The sequence below is a fragment of the Protopterus annectens genome, chromosome 5.part1, assembly GCF_019279795.1.
Source record: "Protopterus annectens isolate FY-2018-M chromosome 5.part1, PAN1.0, whole genome shotgun sequence".
Taxonomy (NCBI): Eukaryota; Metazoa; Chordata; order Ceratodontiformes; family Protopteridae; genus Protopterus; species Protopterus annectens.
The window spans coordinates 641705721-641725748 of NC_056736.1; the positions used below are offsets into that span (position 1 = coordinate 641705721).

The following is a 20028-nucleotide window of genomic DNA, read 5'->3' on the forward strand; positions in this document are numbered from 1 at the left end:
GGGAGCAGATTGTGATTGTGTAGTCTCTGGCTTGCAGAAGTTGATGCCTGGTAGTAGCAGTGAGGAGCCAGTCGTCTAGACATGGAAACACCTGGAATCCTCGACGTCTCAGGTGAGCCGTGACCACTGCCATACATTTGGTGAACACCCTGGAGGCCGTGGTGAGACCAAAGGGCAGAGCTCTGAACTGGTAATGACTGGCTCCCAGCCGGAAGTGAAGGAATCTCCTGGAGTGCCTGTCCATTTTGATGTGATAGTACGCATCCTGAAGATCTATAAAGCACATCCAGTTGTCCTGACCCAGAAAGGGTAGAATGGACTGTAGCGTGACCATCTGAAACTTTGTTCTTTGAACAGACTTGTTTAGTCTGCTGAGATCCAGAATCGGTCTTCAGTCCCCTGTCTTTTTGGTACCAAAAAGAACCTTGAGTAAGTTCCGGATCCATGTTGGTCTGCTGGGACTTCCTGGATGACTCTTTTTTTCTAGCAGTTTTGAAACTTCTATGACTGCTTGGTCCCTCAGATTGGGTGGAACATCTGGAAGGGATTTGTTTGAAGGTAAGGGGGGGGGGGGGTTGAGAGAAGGGAATTTTGTAACCTTCGGATAAAACTGACCGTATCCATTTGTCTTGCGTTAATTTTTGCCAGACTTTTGGGTACAAAGAAAGTCTTCCCCCGACTGCCTCCAGAGGCGGGCAACCCTTCAGGGATGTTGAAAGGGCTTCTCAGAGAAAGATTCTCTGTTGCCCTGGTTCTGCGGACCCCCTCTGCCACGAGGTCGGTGTCTGTTGTTGTTGTTTCCCCCTCTGCCTCTGATGGAAAAATCGCTACGTTTGTCAGGTGAGGCTCCCTGGGATTTTCGGAACCACATTTTACCACTCTGCTGACCCTTGGGGTATGGTCTGGAAGGAGTGGAAAAATGGACTCCCACAGCAGAGAGAGTCTTGCCTTCTTGCTCACACCTAGTCAAAGTGTCTTTCACCTGTGGTCCAAAAAGAAAGGAACCATCAAAGGGGGTGTTGGTGAATGATGCTCTAAAGGGTTCCGCAAAATTACACAGCCGCATCCAGGCATGTCACCTAAGGGCCACACCCGTACCTGCAGCTCTACTCGCACCATCGGCTGCATAGGAAATGAGCCTCATGGAGGAGTTGACTACTGAATTAAGAGTCACCAGTTGGGAAGCCACTTTAGCTTGAGCCCCCTCAGCTGATGGATCTTGAAGGGTATCTCCGAGCTCTTTAAGGGGATCCCTCTAAAGCCGGGTAAAATGGCATAAGTAGTTCAGTGACCTCATAGAAAAGGTTGCTGAAGCAAACATTCGCTTTCCATATCTGTCCATAGTCCTAGACTCCTTGTTAGGAGGATGGACAGATGAAGAAGTTTCCGCTAACTCCTTTTTTGTGGCTGCTGCTACCACCATGGCATCCACAGGAACACCTTTGGTAAGGAACCGCTTATCATGGGGTGCAGTGATAAACTTCCCAGGTCTCCTCGGGGTTCGTTCCACTGTATCCGGGGCTGACCAAGCCTTTCGAGCCACCACTGACATAAGTGGATCGAAAGGCAAAGAAACCCAGGAGGTGGAAGGTAGGGAACCGAAAGCATCCAGGAATACAAACTCATCCTCGGTAGGGGCTACGGGATTCCAGTTCCCCCTCTGCTTAACCATTTCGAGGATGTCCAAAAAGGAAACATCTTCAGAGGGGGATCTTGGGGACCCTTCCGAGTCATCTAAGTCTGTATCAGAAGTGACAGACTCAGAGGAGTCAACCTGCTTCCTCTTGCACTTCTTCTTACGAAAGGGCTCCTCTGAATGATCAGGGGAGGCTTCGGAAGAAGAAGAAACACCCAATGGGGTGCCCTGGAGTGTTAGTTCCCCACACTTGGGGTCTGGAGGAGGAGCAGAGGTTGGCATAGGCTCTACAGGGGACAGAGCCAATGGGGCCGATAGTGGAGCTGACTCAGAGGCCAGCACACTCCTCATGACATTGAAGGCGTCCTTGCCATGATGCAGAGAAGGCTCCGGTTCCGAGGAAATCGGAATCCCTCTCTGCACCGAGGGAGACGGCTCTGAGGCCGATGTAGGAGCTGAGCTCACCTGCGCTGAAGCACCAAGAGGGAGAACAGGGTCGGACAAGGGTCCAATGCCACTCGCCCCCTCGGAGCCAACGAGGGAGCCCTGGCACCCAGATCCCTCGACGGACGGCACCATCGAGGGAATCGGAGCTGATGACGGAACCGAAGGAGAAAGAGTTATCGGAGCCGATGGTTCCACTACTCAAACCCCAACGAACTCCGGCTCCAAGCTCAATGGAGTCAGAGGAGGAACATCGATAGAAGTGGACGGAGCCGACACTTGTTGAGGAGGGCTGGACAACATCTTGGCAAGTGTCTGCGATTTAAGCAACCTACTGACCACTCTCTCCACGTTGTGATCCAAGAGCCTAGAGGATCGAGAGGGGTGAGAAGATCTGTGACTGCGCTCGCTCTGAAGCAGGGGAGACCGAGGAGCCGAATTAATCGATTCCAGAGAGGGGGACCTCAGCCTCTTGTGGCTCCGTGACGGCTCAGAAGTTTCTAATGGAGCCGACGGGGAGATAGTCTTATAGCAGGAAGAGTTTGAACCAAAGACGGCTCTGAACTTGGAGATGATGATTTGGTAGCTTTAGGGGATTTCACAGGCTGAGTCTTGGCCAGTAAATGCTGGGGCTTTAAAAGACCCCTAAGAATAAACTTATTCTTGCGCTCCTGCAGAACTCTTGGACTAAATGCATGGCAGATAGAACAAGAGTCCTGCAGGTGCACAGCTCCTAAACAATAGATGCAAGAAGTGTGCCCATCTGTCAGAGACATTTTCTGACAGCATGAGTCACACTTCTTGAACCCAGACACCTTGGATTCTTTAGACATCCTGAAACTAAAAAAAAAAAAAACAACAGCTAACAATAATATACAGTCTACAGGAAAAAAACTCAGTATACTACAGACTAACTAAAGATTTTTTTTTTTATATATAAATAGGAAGCCTCTAACTCAAACGGCTGGCCTATAAAAAAGATAGAAGGAAAGCCTCTAACTTAAATGGCTAACCTGACAGAAAAGGATAAGGAGGGGGAGAACTCTCTAAATTAAATGAGTTCTAAAAGGGGGGGAAGGAACTAGTACTACACACTTAGCTAATACCACAAGTATAAGCCTAAAAGTTAACAATAACCCCTAGGAAAAATGCTATTTTTTGTAGTAAAAAGTTCTATAATAAACTTAATACAAGCCTGAGCCAGAAAAACGACACCTCGCAGCTGAAGCGGCAAACGAGATCTGGGTAGCTAGCGCTAGGCATCATGGGATAAGGGGTAGCCTCGAGCTAGTAAACAGCTCTCGAGCTACAGAAGATGGCCGAGTCGGAGTCGATCCCAACCAGCAAGAATGACGGCGAGATAGACAACTTAACATAATATGTTCTTTTGTACAACTATCATCAGTCCAACATTAAATACATTTCTCAATTCCTGGATTCCCCTTAAACCTCACTGCTCCTCCTCCTCCTCCTCCTCCTGAACATTATTCTGCATGTACTGTTCCCACAATTTCCATTTATTTCTATGTAATTTGTTCCTTCCCTTTTCTTAAGCTACCACTTCCAGTTCTTTATGTCTTTTACAATATTGAAGATTTCAAATACAGTTGGTTTAGACTTTGACTTCCATTTTCTAGTAACTACTTTTTTGGCAGCCACCAGAATTAAAGGCAAGTCTTATGTCTAGGCAGTTCAGATCTTGTGTTTCATTTCAAAAGAATCATTTCCTTAGTTACACCATTTGCTTACCCAATATTTCTGACAGAGTACTCTAGGCAATTGTTAAAGCCTGTCAACTCATTACACTCCAGAAACATATGTTCCCAGTTACCTCTTTTTTCCTCATCACACCTCCAACATTTTCCATCTACTCGAGGAAAAATTCTTTGGAGTCTGCTTGGGGTATACAAATGCCTATGCAAAGACTTCCAAGTAAAAGTCCTAAACCTTCTAGACTTTGTTGCATATCTGGGAGCCATACATATTTCCTCCCACTCTTGTTGGAAAGTTGTGCAGGGGCAGAAGCATGCACATAATGTTTGGTCAGAAGATTGTGCATTGGGCAGAAGCATGCATATATTGCTTCATCGGGTGGAAGTGCATGGGCAGAAGCGTGCATATACTGCTTGGTTGGGAGGTTGTGCATAGGCAGAAGCATTCATATACTGCTTGGTCCGGAGGTTGTGCATGGGCAGAAACGTTCATATACTGCTTGGTCAGGAGGTTGTGCATGGGCAGAATTGTGCATATACTGCTTCGTTGGGAGGTCGTGCATGGGCAGAGGCGTGCATATACTGCTTGGTCGGGAGGTTATTCATGGGCAGAAGCATGCATACACTGCTCGGTCAAGAGGCTGTGCATGAGCAGAAGCGTGCATATAAAGCTCGGTCAGGAGGTTGTGCATGGGCAGAAGCGTGCATATACTGCTTGGTTGGGAGATTGTTTACAGGCAGAAGCACCTACATACTGCTTGGTCGGGAGGTTGTTCATGGGCAGAAGTGTGCATATACTGCTTGGTTGGGAGGTTGTGTGTGGGCAAAAGTGTGCATATACTGCTTGGTCGGGAGGTTGTGTATTGGCAGAAGCGTTCATATACTGCTTGGTCGGGAGGCTGTGCATGGGCAGAAGTGTGCATATATGCTTGGTTGGGAGGTTGTGCATTTGCAGAAGCATGCATATACTGCTTGGTTGGGAGGTTATTCATGGGCAGAAGTGTGCATATACTGTTCGGTATGGAGGTTGTGCATGAGCAGAAGCATGCATATACTGCTCGGTCAGGAGGTTGTGCACGAGCAGAAGCATGCATATAGGTTCATAGGTTCATAGATTAGTACTAAGCTAACTGCCCTTGCGAGCCATTTTAAGCTTAGCCAATTATCCCTTGTGAGACTCAAACCCTGCACCTTGTGTTTGTAAGGCAAACACCTTAACCATTAGGCCACCCTCCCAACCCCTGCTCAGTCAGGAGGTTGTGCATAGGCAGAAGCGTGCATATACTGCTTGGTTGGGAGGTTGTTTACGGGCAGAAGCACCTACATACTGCTTGGTCGGGAGATTGTTCATGGGCAGAAGCGTGCATATACTGCTTGGTTGGGAGGTTGTGTGTGGGCAAAAGTGTGCATATACTGCTTGGCAAAGAGGTTGTGCATAGGCAAAAGGGTGCATACACCTCCTGAAGGCAGCAAGTGCTGAGATTGCAAGGCTGCCACAAGCTGATGGGGTCTAGGGCAGAATCCCCAGCAGCAGTATGGCACTGCACTAGCATTCTCAATCCCCTCATCTACACTGGATGCATGTTAGGATGAGACTGAGGGAGGCTAATGTGGGTCCGGTGGACCTGGTAAATGAGGGCAGGAGCTGACGACAGCCAATGGTCAGCTACGGGTAGTGGTAAAAACAGCTAAACTATTATATTGCAATGTTATGTATATGTGAACTGGTTGAATTAATACAATTGTCAAAGTAAGAAAAATATCACATCAGCACCTATAATTCAGAAATCCATCCTGGGAATTTGCTTCTCTATGAATAATATTTAAGGCAGATCCAGTGAAGCTGTCGATTCAAAGTAGTACAAGGTTAACTTTATCCATAAAGAAATTCACATTCTACAGTGGAATCGGTATAGTAAGGCAGACTAAAGTGCAAAATTCTTATGAGAAAGGCAGTAACAGAAAAGCTCACTATGTTATGAATAACCTGACAGCTGAAATTGGGCATATGTGTGATGTCTTTTGTTAGTTTTGCAAATGTTTTGTGAGTCATGACTATGAAAAGGAAGTCATTATCACCTGCCATTTTAAAAAAATCAGTTTTATTTAGTCTTTCAAGCTTTTCTGTCATGATAATCAATGTTAAATGGTAATGTATTTCCTCCTTGTCCTTTAACAATACATTCTGGCCAAAAAGAAACGCAGCGTACCAAGGTAAAGTTTAAAGAGAAGTAAATGTTTAAAATGCAAAAAAAATAAATAAATAAATAAATAAAAAGAGTGCGGCAAGCTCTCCAGAAGCACCAGTTATGATATCTGAGTTGGCTGGGAACAGGAATGGGGTAATCTGTAAGGCTGGGAAATCATGTCCAGTAAAGAAGCCCTTGAAATGGGAGCATACTTCAGTACTACCTTCAAATCATCAGAATAAGGCTGAAATCTTAACTATGCATACCCTATAATAGACAAAGCAGTAGTGGGTACCTTCAGTAGTACATCACCAGCACTAGAAACACACCTTTGTTTTTCTTTTTAGCATTAGAAACACATCTTGTGACTACTTCTGATAAGATTGCTACACATAACACATGCCTTGTATTTGACATTTTGACATTTGAGTCAGGCAAGTCATGTAGGGTATCAGTTCCTTAAAGTTAAATGCTAGAAACTACTTCAATACAATGTGCAGCATTTAGTTAGGAAAACTGACTGCTTTAATTGTAAGAGTGACTGAAGTATCAACTTTTCTTGTCTGTTTAGAGGCTTGATTTTTAGCCACGGGAAAGACTGACAATCTAGCATTTTAATCTAACCTGGAGGAGGGACCAAATTAATTACTGCATGGTTTGCATTTTGATTTTTAGTTAAATCTAGTTTATCTAAGGACGTTTTTCAAAACTGTATTATTTACTTCACTGCTGAAGCTGTTAAATTATGTGTTTTGCACATTGACCAAGTAATGTACTGAAACAGTTCTATCTCTCATGGAATAACCTTATAGGTTCATAGGATGATACTAGGCTATTAGCCCGCAGGCCCTTATAAGCCTAGCCAAGAATTTCACCCATGTTCCCACAAAGTCAGCACCTGTTTTCATTGTCCAGCAGGGACACAGATGGGATCCCAGGGGTATATTTTCTGTTTCCCATTCATTTGTCCAGGTTCCTCTTGCACCTCAGAAAAGTATATCCCAAATAGTAGAGGCCCCAAGACCAATTCTTGGGGCACACCGCTTGTTATGGCTCTACTACTAGAGTTGGCTTCCCCTATTTTGACTGAGTGGGTTTTATCAGTGAGCCAGTTAGCTACCCATATGGTAACATATGGGTTGATGCCTAGGGAGGAGATTTTATCTATTATGCCCAAGTGGGGAATAGTGTCGAAGGCTTTGGCTAGGTCAAGGTTGGCAGTGTGCACTGTCTTGCCCTCATCCATGGCTTTGGTGACTTTTCAAAGAAGGCAACCAAATTTAACAGGCATGATCTCCCTTTGATAAAGCCAAACTGTGTGGGATTAAGCATTTGGAGGTTGCCAGTGTCCTTGTTTATTACCATGATAATGTGTTCCATGGTCTTGCAGATCAGGCTAGTTAGGCTGATGGGCCTATAACTACCTGGGTCAATGGACGCTCCACCTTTGTGCATACGGATGACAGTGGCTGTCCTCCATTCTGCTGGGAATGAAGCTGGTGCACAGGTTTTAGTTGAATAGGGTGTCTAATGGTGCTGAGAGCTTTTGCCTGAGTTCATGTAGGATACAGCCAGGGATGTCGTCAGGTCCCACGGAGGCTGTATTTTTTGCCTTTGAGAGGGTATTAATAACCTGATCCTTGGTGATGAGGGGAGGGGGGCAGGTGGTGGGGATGTCCTGGTTTACTGATGGGGAGACAGGGGGGTGAAGTTTTCATTGAACTTGTCTGCCAGCAGGTTGGCTATATCTATGGCGTTTGTGTATGTGGTATTCTTGAACACCAATTCAGAGAAAATTTGGGAGTTACTTTTGAGATTGCAGATGTATGTGAAGAATGCCTTGTGATTGTCCTTAGTGGATGTGGCCAATTTGGATTCGAAGTTAGCCTTAGAGAATTTCACCAGTGACCTTATTTGCTTGTTCAGACAAAGGTGAGATTGCTTCCAACTTGGCATCTGCTCCTTCTTGGTCCTGGACAGCAATTATTTTCCTTTTATTATAGAATCTGTTTATTGCTTCTGTTCACCAGACAGGTTTACTCTTCCTTGAGGAAGACTATTTGGTCCTGTCAGGTATTGCTGAGTCCATGCAGCTATATAGGTGCTCCTATAGTTTTTTGGTGTAGGCTCGGACATTAGTGCTTGATTCAACTGAAGGGATGTTGGCTGTGAAGCTGCTTATACCTGCTCTCAGGAGGTTGTAGTCAGCTTTGTAAAAGTTTTTTTGTTCGACCCTGGCGGGGGGGGGGTCAAGGGAGAAGGTGACTTCAAAAGTGATTGCTTTATGGTAGGATCTTACCAAGGAGGATGACACTGTAGGGGTGCTACAGTGGCTACTCATGTTGGTTAGTACCATGTCCAGGATATTTTCATTTCTTGTGGGGGTGTTGACCAGTTGATCCAATGCACTGGCAATGATGAAGTCAAGGGATACCTGGGCATTCTTGTTTGAGCTAGAATATGTCTTCCACTCTATGGTTGGTAGTTTAAGTTGCCCAGGATCAGGGTAGATGGTTGAATCTTGATGGATTCAAGTACGTCCAGATAGGTGGAGTGGGCCTCCTGAGTCATGGCTGGGGGTCTCTAGCTAGCTATGATTTAAATAAGTGTTTTGTCAACCGTTAACTGCACCTGGAGTGTCTCCTGTGCGTCATACTGTTTGACTAGCCTGGAGGTGTGTATGTCTGATAAATATTGAAACTCCACCTCCTTTGGCTCTGTAGCCCTCTGTTTGGGGTCTGAAAGTATGGTAGAACAAGTAACCTGGTAAGGCTGGGGTGCTCTCTGCAGCTTTGAACCAGGTTTCAGTGAATGCACAAATGTCAGCATCTTCCAGGGCGAGGAATGCTTGCAGTGAGTGCAGTTTCATGTTAAGACTCCTACCGTTGTAGCACAATGACCTTTAAGTTTCATTTAGAAGAATTTTTCATGTTGGTAATTTTGTCCTCATGACTTTGCCTAAAAAAGGCACTATGGGGGAGGCAAGAGCCTTTGTTGGAAGCCTGAAGCCCAGGGGAGGCAGATGAAGGCCATCTCTGGCAAAACATCGTGGTCTGTCAATCATGCTCTCCCAGGCTGTCAGGTACTGGATCCTCTTGGAATGACACCAGAAACTAAGGCAATTGTTAAAGTCAATCATTTTCTGTTTGCACTGAGGCATCATTCTGGGTGATGGTAGGATGCTGTTAGGGACACAAATGCCTGGGACACATATTCAGCGAGCTCAATCATGTCTCTCTTCATATAGTCCAGAGAGGTACGTCTCAAATCATTCACAACAACATGGACTATGAAAGAGTTATAATAGTACCAGCTGTTGAGAGACTTGAGTGTGTGAGTGATACGGCAGATTCTAGCACCTGACAAACAACTTACCATGGCTTTCTAGCCTGGTGAGGGGCACATCTGTGTGTTTCATGAAAGAGTCTCCTATGACTAGTATGTTAGGTTTGTGGCTGGGCTTTAGATGCTGTGAGACACAGGCATGTGTACTATGTGTGGTGCTTGGTGGGGTGGGTTGTGATATGTGTGTGTGTGTGCTTTTGCCTCAGAGGTCTCTTTTGTTTAAGTATGTTTTTGTTGAGAACCTCCACATATGTAGGAATGAACTGTACAGGTCTGGGTGGTGTTAGAGATGTGGCTGTTATCTGTTATGCTATCAGAAAGTAACAGTTTAATAGTAATAATAATAATGATATATTATTTATGAAATACAAACACATAATAAAAATGCACATAACTGCAAATAGTTAACTGTTAATAGTATTTAGATTTAGCTTTTCATACACTGCTGTTCCTTACTTGTTTTTTTTTTTAATTATAAGCTGTTCTTATAAAGTTCACTTTTCTTTATGGGAATAAATATTTCTTTTTCATCCCAGCTTTAGGCTTCTCTCATCAACGAGATGGTCACTCAACGGGTTATGTCTTGGGGGGGGGGGGGTGAAACTGCAAAGCCTATCACTCTCTTCATATTTGTTTGGGCCTAATGCAATGTCACAGTCAAGATTTGCACCTGAAAAAGTGCAACCACTGCAAGGCACTACTTCCCAGAAATTTTAAATCCAAAGAAACAGAAAGCAGCTTTTTTACTTATGTATTATTGTTATTATTATTGTAATTACATAACATGCAGTCTGTACTGCCATGACAATATTACAGATGTGGTTTCTACCCCAAAGTTGCAGCCATTTCTCAGCAGTAGAAAAACAGCCATTTCATATACAAACATAAAATTATTATCATGTAAAGATATGCATTATTTAGGGTCATTGAAATATCTCAGCTGAGATTTCTATAAGAAGGGTATAGTTGTATTCAATGCATAGATCACGGGGTGGGGGGTAGTGTCTTAATCCGACATCCACCTTAAGTACCATTTACAGAGAGTGGTGCATTCCTCCATGTTGTCTTTGTCACTCATTTCATTTCTGTCCTGTTACTGTTTCATGTGTCATTTTAACCGAGCCTTCTATATGATCAAATATGACCTCTCAATGCACCTGATTGTGTCTCACACTTCAATACCTCCTGAGCCATATTAAATGATGATCATGGAAGCTCAGACAGTCCTAACCCTTAGTAATTTCAAAGCCAGGTCAGTGAAGAAACTCAAAAGCAGGCAACACTAAGACAGGATGATAATGATAAATGTCCAGATAGCTCTGCCACTCAGTTACTTCAAAGCCAAACAATGAAACACACTGGATAGCTCTGACAGCACTGTCTCTAAATAACATTAAAGCCAAAATAATAATATGATCATGATAAAAGAGGTCCAGGGAGCTCCCTTATTTTTTTTTCTTCAAACACCTTTATTGAATTATCACTTGTGACATAGACAAATTTACATTCATATAAAGGTAATCAAACTACATTTAATATAAGAAACATTATCCTTCACATATATTGCTATACATCATATAACCTAAACAACATTACATAAACTATTCAATTCCTGCCTTTTTTAAACAAGAAACATATTTATTAAACCATCACTTACTACATAGGCAATCATACATTTATATGAATGAAAATGAACCACACCGATACAATCCTAGTTGCAAGCATTCTGCATTACAACCATTCTGACACACTCCCAGCTGTAAACATTATACATCACTTATCTACCCAATCTTTTTCAGTCAAACATTACATAGTTCATTTAAGTCCTGTCGCCTTTTAAACGTCTTTCTTCTCCTGTTTGTAGTGTTCCCACAATCCCATTTTTTCCTATGTAGTTTGCTCATACCCTTTTCTAAAGTTCTCAATTCCAGTTGTTTTATCTCTGTTACTATATTCACTACTTCTAGTATAGTTGGTTTAGGTTTTGATTTCCATTTTCTAGTAATTGCTTTTTTGGCAGCCACCATTATTAGATACAGCAAGTCCTTACCACGTCTAGGTAATTCTGATTCAGTATCATAGCTCAGAAAAATCATCTCCCTCATTAGACTAATCTGTCCACCCAACATCTCGACAGTGCATCCCACAGGGAATCCTTAAAATCTGCCAACTCACCACACTCCCTGTCATACCTCCAATGTTAGCTGTCTGCCTGAGGAAAAATTCTCTGGGGACTACTTGGGGTATAAAAATATCTGTGTAAATATATGTATGTATCCTCCCATTGTTTCTTTGTGAATTGCTATCCGATCTCTCTTCCCAATCCTTTCTAACCTCCTCTGATTGATTCTTATCAGGGAACTCCCTTATTAAGCTGTTTCTGTAACAAACACAGATGGGAAGGTGCACTGCATACTGTTTGTCACCAGCAGATTGCCAAAAGCTACTTTTTTTTTTCTGACATGCAAAGTAGCTGGGAACAAAGATTGATACATCACAACAGAATAATTACAAGAACTATACTAATTAAGCTAAGAGCCACTTTGAGCAAAGCTTACAACTGGCAAAATACTTTACTGTGCAATGCCTCGTCCAAAAATGAGGCTACACTTAGCAACCCTGCAATGTTCTGAAGGGATATAGCATGTTTAATCAAAGTGAGATAAAGTGATGGACAGTTTCTGCGATTTTTTTTTTTAATTTAAAAATAATGCCCCGGGTGATATGGCAGAAAATCTACACGCCCCCACACCCAATAACTTACCACAAGGTTAAACATTTTGGGGTGGGTTAACATGTTTACAAACAGAGTTCCTCACAGAAACTGGCAACAATGATGCAACTACATTTCTGACAATGGCATTACTGAGGTCTCCACCATCCCATACCTGGCAACAACAAGATACTTTGTTTCATCCTTGAATTCTAACAGTCACAGAAACAGATTAGTGTTCCCAGGAACATTTGTTTTTCCAAACAGCTTTTAATATAAACACAAACAAAGAAATCGGAATACATACAGCAAGAACTAGGAAGAGGAAAGGAACAAGAAGAGAGCAGAAAACAGTAAGAGACGAGAGAGAAAGACAAAGGACCACATGAACAAAGAAGGCAGGATGGAGAAGGGTCATGAAGGGCAATGGTGAGCAATGCCAAAAATGTGACATAAAAAGGAAACAGCAGCAAATGGTGAAGGATAACTGAAACTTGGGTACATGCAAAAGGGATCAGAACTTGGAAGTTCTATGATATCAGTTGTTCTGACTGAAGAAAAGGGTCACACTAGTGGAAGTTTCTAGTAGTCAACATAATACATTGTAATACATGAGAGGTAAGTGGTGACAAAAAGGAAAACAGGTTGAAGGTATTGGAAAGACAAATTACTTCCTTGGCAACAAAACTAGGAGGAAAGTGGGGGGAGATTGAAGTTACAATACAATGACCACCAGACACAGAAATAAGAGAAAATGAAACGAATGAACAAGAATAACATCTGTAGTGGGAAAATAAAGTTATGTCTAAGGAGCACCCTTAACCTCCATGAAGCAGACTGAAGTGTTTTGTGTAACAGTCATTACACTGTGTGAAATTCGTCTTGACAGTATATGAAGATCCAAGGAAATCAAACATCCTAAGTATCATGTTTACCAAGGATACATGGCTAACAACTTTGTGGTAACAGTGCCCTTCCATGGCCAAGAGTGACTATACCACTGTAATGCTCATAAAGAAGGGAAGATGAAGGCAGAAAGATAAGCATAAAGAATGAGTGAACACTATAAAAGGACAGGAGAACTGTTTGATGTTGTAATCAGGGAATGAAAAAGGTAAACTGAATAAACAGGCAGTCGGTAATAAAATACTGGGAGGGATTTCACCATGCCAAATGAAAACTGGAGTAATACTCAATCTGACTCTAACCCTGTTGTAAATGAAAGAAAATGCTGTGTATAAAAGATGCTGTCCAAATGTCTCCTTTCCAACACAATATCAGAGTACGTTGGACTAGTACCTTACAAATCTGAATCAAACAAAATGTGTATCACACAAAAAGGAGCATTATGTGGACAAGACCATGTCCAAGTTCAATGGCAAATGCACTAAGAAGTACAGCAAGAGATGAAGGAATCAGTATCAAATGAAAACTATCATCCTCAGAGAAGGTATTTAAAATTATAAAGTTTAGGATCTGAATATGAAAGCCTCTCGTTATTAATTAAAAATGGCATTTTGGGGAAAAAAAAATAGAAAATATATATTCTGCTGGTCCAGGCTGAGAACATATAAGAAATCTGGACATTATAAGGCTCTGTGACTATCTACTCCTCACTTAATTACAGTTTTCTAAAATTTGCTAAAAGATTCCTATGCTCTACAAGTCTGGAAAACTGCAATACTTGGCTCTATACAAGTAAAGGATCCATAAATGAGGCAATACAGAGCAAAAAAAGTATTGAGCTGTTTAGGAAACCTGTTCAAAAAATGCCTTGAAGCCCATATACTTATACTAAAGGTACTTCTTTGACAGTAGCCATCAGTAAATTTATTAGAAATAATGTAGTTCAAACAACTGCAATATGGTTTGATCATGCTTGGACCTCTAACAATACAGATTACTCTTTAGTCACAAAAAAATGAAACATCTAACATTCAACCTATATTTGATCATCTGGATTAATCAAGAGTCCCCATGGAGAACCTTACGATTAGAATTAAATAACATCTTAGGTAATGATGTGCTATTGATTATCTGAGTTTAAGAAGATTCAGTATCAGACTCTTATCTTTTCAGTATCTAAATGTGTTGCTGAAACTTGTTAAAACTGTATATGCAGAAGATACAAAATGTTTCAATACATTATCACCAAGGAAGTAACACCATTGCTCCTGGAAGTTTTACAATCAGCACATGCTTGATGAAACAGAAATACTATCTCTATAAACACTAGCCTTGTTAGACTTGGTCAAAGGATAAATACAGATCACTACAAATTTGAAGGGAATGAGATAAGTGAGAACATGTGTACAAGTACTTAGAAGAACTGGCAGACAACACAATAGTTCAAACAGCACAGTGACTATATTTGTAAGCAAACAAAACTGACCTACTTTACTTATAGAGTTAAACAAAAAAGTATTATCATTATTTAATACTGCGGTAGGATGTAAGCAGGCATGCAGGAATATGCATGCTAAAGATGGTCAATATATTAACTAAAGAATAATATTAGATTACAGCAGATACAAAGATATTCCACTGAAATGACATTCTAAGGCACATACAGCGGATATAAAAAGTGTACACACCCCTGTTAAAATGCCAGGTTTTTTGTGATATAAAAAAAATTAGACCACAATAAATCATTTCAAAACTTTTCCCACCTTTAATGTGACCTATAACCTGTACAATTCAATTGAAGAACAAACAAATCTGATAGGGGAACAATATAAAAAATAAAAAAACATACAATAAGCTGGTTGCATAAGTGTGCATACTTAAACTAATACTTTGTTGAAGCACCTTTTGATTTAATCACAGCATTCAGTCTTCTTTGGTAGGAGTCTATCAGCATGGCACATCTTAACTTGGCAATATTTGCCAACTCTTTCTTGCAAAAGCACCTCAAATCTGTCAGATTGCGAGAGCATCTCTTGTGCACAGTGCTCTTCAGGTCACCCCACAGATTTTCTATTGGATTTAGGTCTGGGCTCTGGCCGGGCCATTCCAAAACTTTAATTTTCTTCTGGTGAAGCCATTCTTGTGGTGATTTGGATGTCATGTTGAAAGGTGAAATTCCTCTTCATTTTTCAGCTTTCTAGCAAATGCCTGAAGGTTTTGGGCCAAAAGTGACTGGTATTTGGAACTGTTCATAATTTCCTCCACCGTGACTAAAGCCCCAGTTCCAGCTGAAGAAAAGTAACCCCAAAGCATGATACTGCTACCACCATGCCTCAATGTGGGGATGGTGTTCTTTTGGTGATGTGAAGTATTGTTTTTGTGCCAAATGTACCTTTTGAAATTGTGGACAAAAAGTTCAACCTTGGTTTAATAAGACCAAAACACATTTTCCCAAAAGCATCTTGATGTATTGTTTTGCAAATTTTAGCCGGGCCTGGATGTTTTTCTGTGTAAGAAAAGGCTTCTGTCTTGCAACCCTACCCCACAGTCTGGACATATGGAGAATACGGGAGATTGTTATGCTAGTAGGATTTTCCTGACATTTATTCAGTTGGCTGCTACAGCAAAAGCCATGGTTCGCAGAGAGCTTACAAAGCATAAAAGGGATTGCATATATATATATATATATATATATATATATATATATATATATATATATATATATATATATATATATATATATGATACAGCATATGAGTATCTGTTAATACTTCAGAGATGTGACTATGCCAGTGCTTTTCATGACTTCCATGAGTTATAAATCCAGAGTTCTAGAAGAAGGCTTATAAATTTAAATTTTACATTTTAAACAGAAAAACAATTTTACTGGCAGACAGTGTGAAAGATTACCTCTATAAATTGGTACCAAGTTGTTTGTTGTATTACAGAGTGCAAGGTTTGAGTCCTTTCATTTGTTTATAGTACACCTGTGAGAAAGCAGCATAACAAAACAAAAATCTTGAAATACCCCTAAAAAGGTATGATTATGTCCAGCGGGTTTATCTCATTAATAAATGAAATTAGTACTATAGCATACTATGGTATAGTGAAACAAAATTTGTATCGCACTGAAAAGGATATAGTAGTTTATAATTCAGATATTGTAGTTGCTGACTCAAAAAGAATATTGTCTTCTTGACCAGATCCATATGTAATGTTACTGTAAACCAGGTGTAACAGGCATTTACAGTAACTATAAATAAAGTATATTCCTGGTAATAAAATATATGCCTAAGTCTAAATATCAGCAAAAAAAATGCAGGAAAGTAACAAACAAAAATCCAGAAGGTGAAGCAAAAAAGGAAGAACACAGATAGACTGAGAATTAGCCTGATGCAAGGTGCAAGCCTACAGTCCGGTACAGTCCAGTAAATGGTCAAATGCCATAAAAATAGTTAAGCCAGTGCTGAAACTACCGTTTGTCACCAAAAACAAAGCTTCAGTCAAGGCTGCTCCTCAACACTGCATACGGTTTAAGGTTCAGGGGAGTTAACGCATATCAGCATGCGGTTATCTTGCTCCCTTGTCTGTGTGATAAAATGGAGCACTTTGTTCTAGTAAAACTTGCTTGTCCTTTAAGAAGTTTTTCATTACATGCATCCAAACTGTGATCATACTGCTAGAAACCAGTAAAAGTTAAATCTAACCAATTTATGTCAGATAAGCTTCCAGTAACAAAAAGACAAATTGTCTTATTTTTGTTATTTTTTCAATAAAGTTAAGGTCTAAACAGGTAAAGCAAAAAAATAATTATGCACTCACCATAACGTTCCATGTTTGTTGTCCATGTCGCCCTTCATTCTTACTGGAAGGGTTCGGAGCTGATCCTTGCCTCCAACTCAGCTGAATACACTACCTCAAAGTCTCTAATTTGGCTCATGGCAGAATAGGTATCCCATCATGCAGTGGTGCAATCTGAAGATCTAGTTTGCTGCTAACTATTACAAGGACTAAAAATAATCATATGACATCAGGTCAAGGAAAAACAAAGAGAGTCAAATGAGTTCATTTATAAGAGGAAACAACTGTCCATGAGGTCCTCTAGGACTCCTTGGATGGGGGAAGGTGGGAAGGTTGTAAGAATGAAGGGCGAGATGGACACAAACATGGAACGTTATGGTTAGTACATAACTTCTTTATGTTATGTTGTCCTATCTCACCTTTAATCTTACTGGATGGGACAGCGTCCCTATCACCTTTCTCCTGGGTAGCTCATGGGAGTACACCTTTTTGTACAGTGGAACCAAATGAAGCTCTATCCCTGGAGGCCAAATCAACTTTGTAATGAGTAATAAACATATGAAGATTTGCCCATGTAGCAGCAGCCCAAATACTGTCCATTGACATTCTGGCCTGGAAAGCAGACGATGTTGTCAGTGCTCTGGTTGAGTGACTTCTAATTCTGAATGGCAAATTTCTGTTATTGGAGGTGTATATAAAAGTGATACAATCTGAAAGCCAATTTGAAAGTGTGACTTTAGAAACTGGCATGCCCTTTTTTGCTTCAGAGAAAGAGATGAACAATTGGTCTGATTTTCTGAAATCTTTAGTTCTATGGCAATAGAATCTGAGCTGTCTATGCACATCCAATTGGTAGAATTTATACTCTGCCTTGTTGCTATGATTGGGAAAAAAGTCTGAAAGCTCAATAAATTGGTTTAGATTGGCTTGAGAACAAACCTTAGGTACATATGATGGATTAGTTCTTAGCGATACCCTATCCTTATGGAACATCAAATATGGTGGTTTGATTGATAGTTCTTGCAACTCTGAGACTCTTCTTGCAGATGTTACCACTACTAGAAGTATAGTCTTCCAAGAAAGAAATTTGAGGTCACAGGATGAGGAGGGCTCGAATGGCGGCAATGTTAGATGAGACTGGACAAAATTTAAATCCCAAGAAGGAAGTGGTTCTTTTAAGGGAGGTCTCATTAAAGAAGTGCCTTTTAAATGGCTTTACACAATCTGTGTGACATTAGGTTAGGAGAAAATTCACCAATGTGGAAATTTGAGATTGCCGCCATTTGGACTCTAATTGTAGCTGCAGCCCAGCCTTGTTGGAATAGTTCAGTAAGAAATTCTAAAATCGAGTGAATTGAAGCAGAGAAGGGGTCAATGTTTTGGGTTGAAGAGAACCTCTTCCATTTACTAGTATATCATTTTCTGGTAGAATCTTTATGAGAGCATATCAAAATGTGTCTGACTGCTGGAGTGAAGTCTTGAAGCCTGACTAAGTTTGAAAGTGGAGCAGACATGCTGTCAAACTGAGGGTGTGGAGAGAAGGATGAAGTGTTCATGACATATGGGTCAAAAGGTCTGGAACTGGGTCCAGAACCCATGGCTTCTCCTGCAGGTGAGGCCAGAGGAAGGGGAACCAAAGCTGATGAGGCCAATATAGGTCAATGAGAATCAGCCTGCTTCCCAAGGAATTTGCTTTCTGGATGACTTTGGGTCATGAGGGGAAATGGGGAAAAGGCATAAAGCAGTCCTGAGGGTCAATCATAAACAAGTGCGTCTCTCAGTGTCTCCCCTGGAGGGGGCATTAGGGCACAGTAGCTGCTGCATTTGGTATTCATAGGTGTGGCAAAAAGATCACAGAAAGGCTGGCCCCATTTCAGGAAAATCTCTTCCGCTATGCTCTGGTTAAGAGACCACTCGTGTGGCATTAATATTGCCCTGCTGAGGTTGTCTGCTATCACATTGGATTTCCCTGGGATATGTGTTGCTACTAGAAAGCATTGGGAAGAGACTGCCCATTGCCAAACTCTCAGACTCTCTCCACAAAGTGGGTATGATCTGGTTTCTCTTTGTTTGTTTATGTAGCAAACCTCTGACATATTATCTGACTGGATTGCAATTGTCTCTAGTGGAAGAGAATCGTGGAGTGCATGCAATGCCAGAAGCACTGCTCTTATCTCTAGAACACTGATGTGCAAATGGAACTCATGGTCTTTCCATATGCCTTGGACTGTTCTTCCCAGATAATGCCCCCCCCCCCACCCTATCTGGGAAGCATCTGTGGTCACTGTAGCAACCAGTTGTTGTGGAATAAAGGGTCTCCAGATGGTCACATGATTGGACTGAGTCCACCACCATAGATCCCTCTTGCATGACTCTGTTATTCTGATCAGATGGGACATAAGACGTTCTTATAGCGACCACTGAGAAAACAGGAGCCATTGAAGGATTCTCATATGCATCCTGGCAAGGGGAACTAGAATTATGGTTGAAGATATGATTCCTAGAAGTTTCAGAACTACCTTTGCCTTTACCTTGTCCTTGGGAAGAAGGTGCAGTATTTGCTGTCTGAGGGCAGAAATTATATGCTGACAGGGCAACAAGGCAGATTTTTGCAAACTGACTGTTATGCCTAGCTAAGCACAAATTTCCAATGTCACATCCCTGGCTTGTTGAAGTAGATGCTTGGCAGTGGCAGTTAAGAGCCAGTCATCCAGATACGGAAACACTTGCAATCCAAGACATCTCAAGTGAGCTGTTACTACTGCCATGCATTTGGGGAACACTCTGGGGGCTGTAGTGAGACCAAAGGGCAGAGCTCAGAACTGATAATGACTGGCTCCCAGCCAGAAGTGTAAATGACTCCTTGATGCTTTGTCCATTTTTATGTGGTAGAATGCATATTGGAGGTCTACTGAGCACATCCAATCGTCTTTCCCTAAGAAGGGAAGTATTGACTGCAGTGTCACCATTCAGAACTTGGACTTTTTGACAGATTTGTTCAGTTTGCTGAGATCCAATGTGGGTCTTCAGTCCCCTGTTCTTTTTGGCACTAAAAAGAATCTTGAGTAAGTTCCAAATCCTATTTTGTCTGTGGGGACTTTTTTGAATGACTCTTCTGTCTAACAACTTTTGAATTTCTATAGTTGCTTGCCCCCTTAGACTGGGTGGAACATTTGGGACTGTTCTGATATGTGGCAGATGATGGCAAAAGGGAATGGAATAGCCTCTGGATATTATGCTTTGTACCCATTTGTCTTTTGTGATATTTTACCAGGCTTGTGG

The 20028-nt window shown here is 41.5% G+C and overlaps 1 protein-coding gene across 1 annotated transcript in view; it reads right to left on the reverse strand.

The window, feature by feature from the left end:
- The window catches only part of MTUS2 (microtubule associated scaffold protein 2), a 3916139-nt gene that overhangs the window by 2145215 nt on the left and 1750896 nt on the right, over positions 1–20028 (reverse strand). The gene's annotated exons all lie outside the window — the stretch shown is intronic.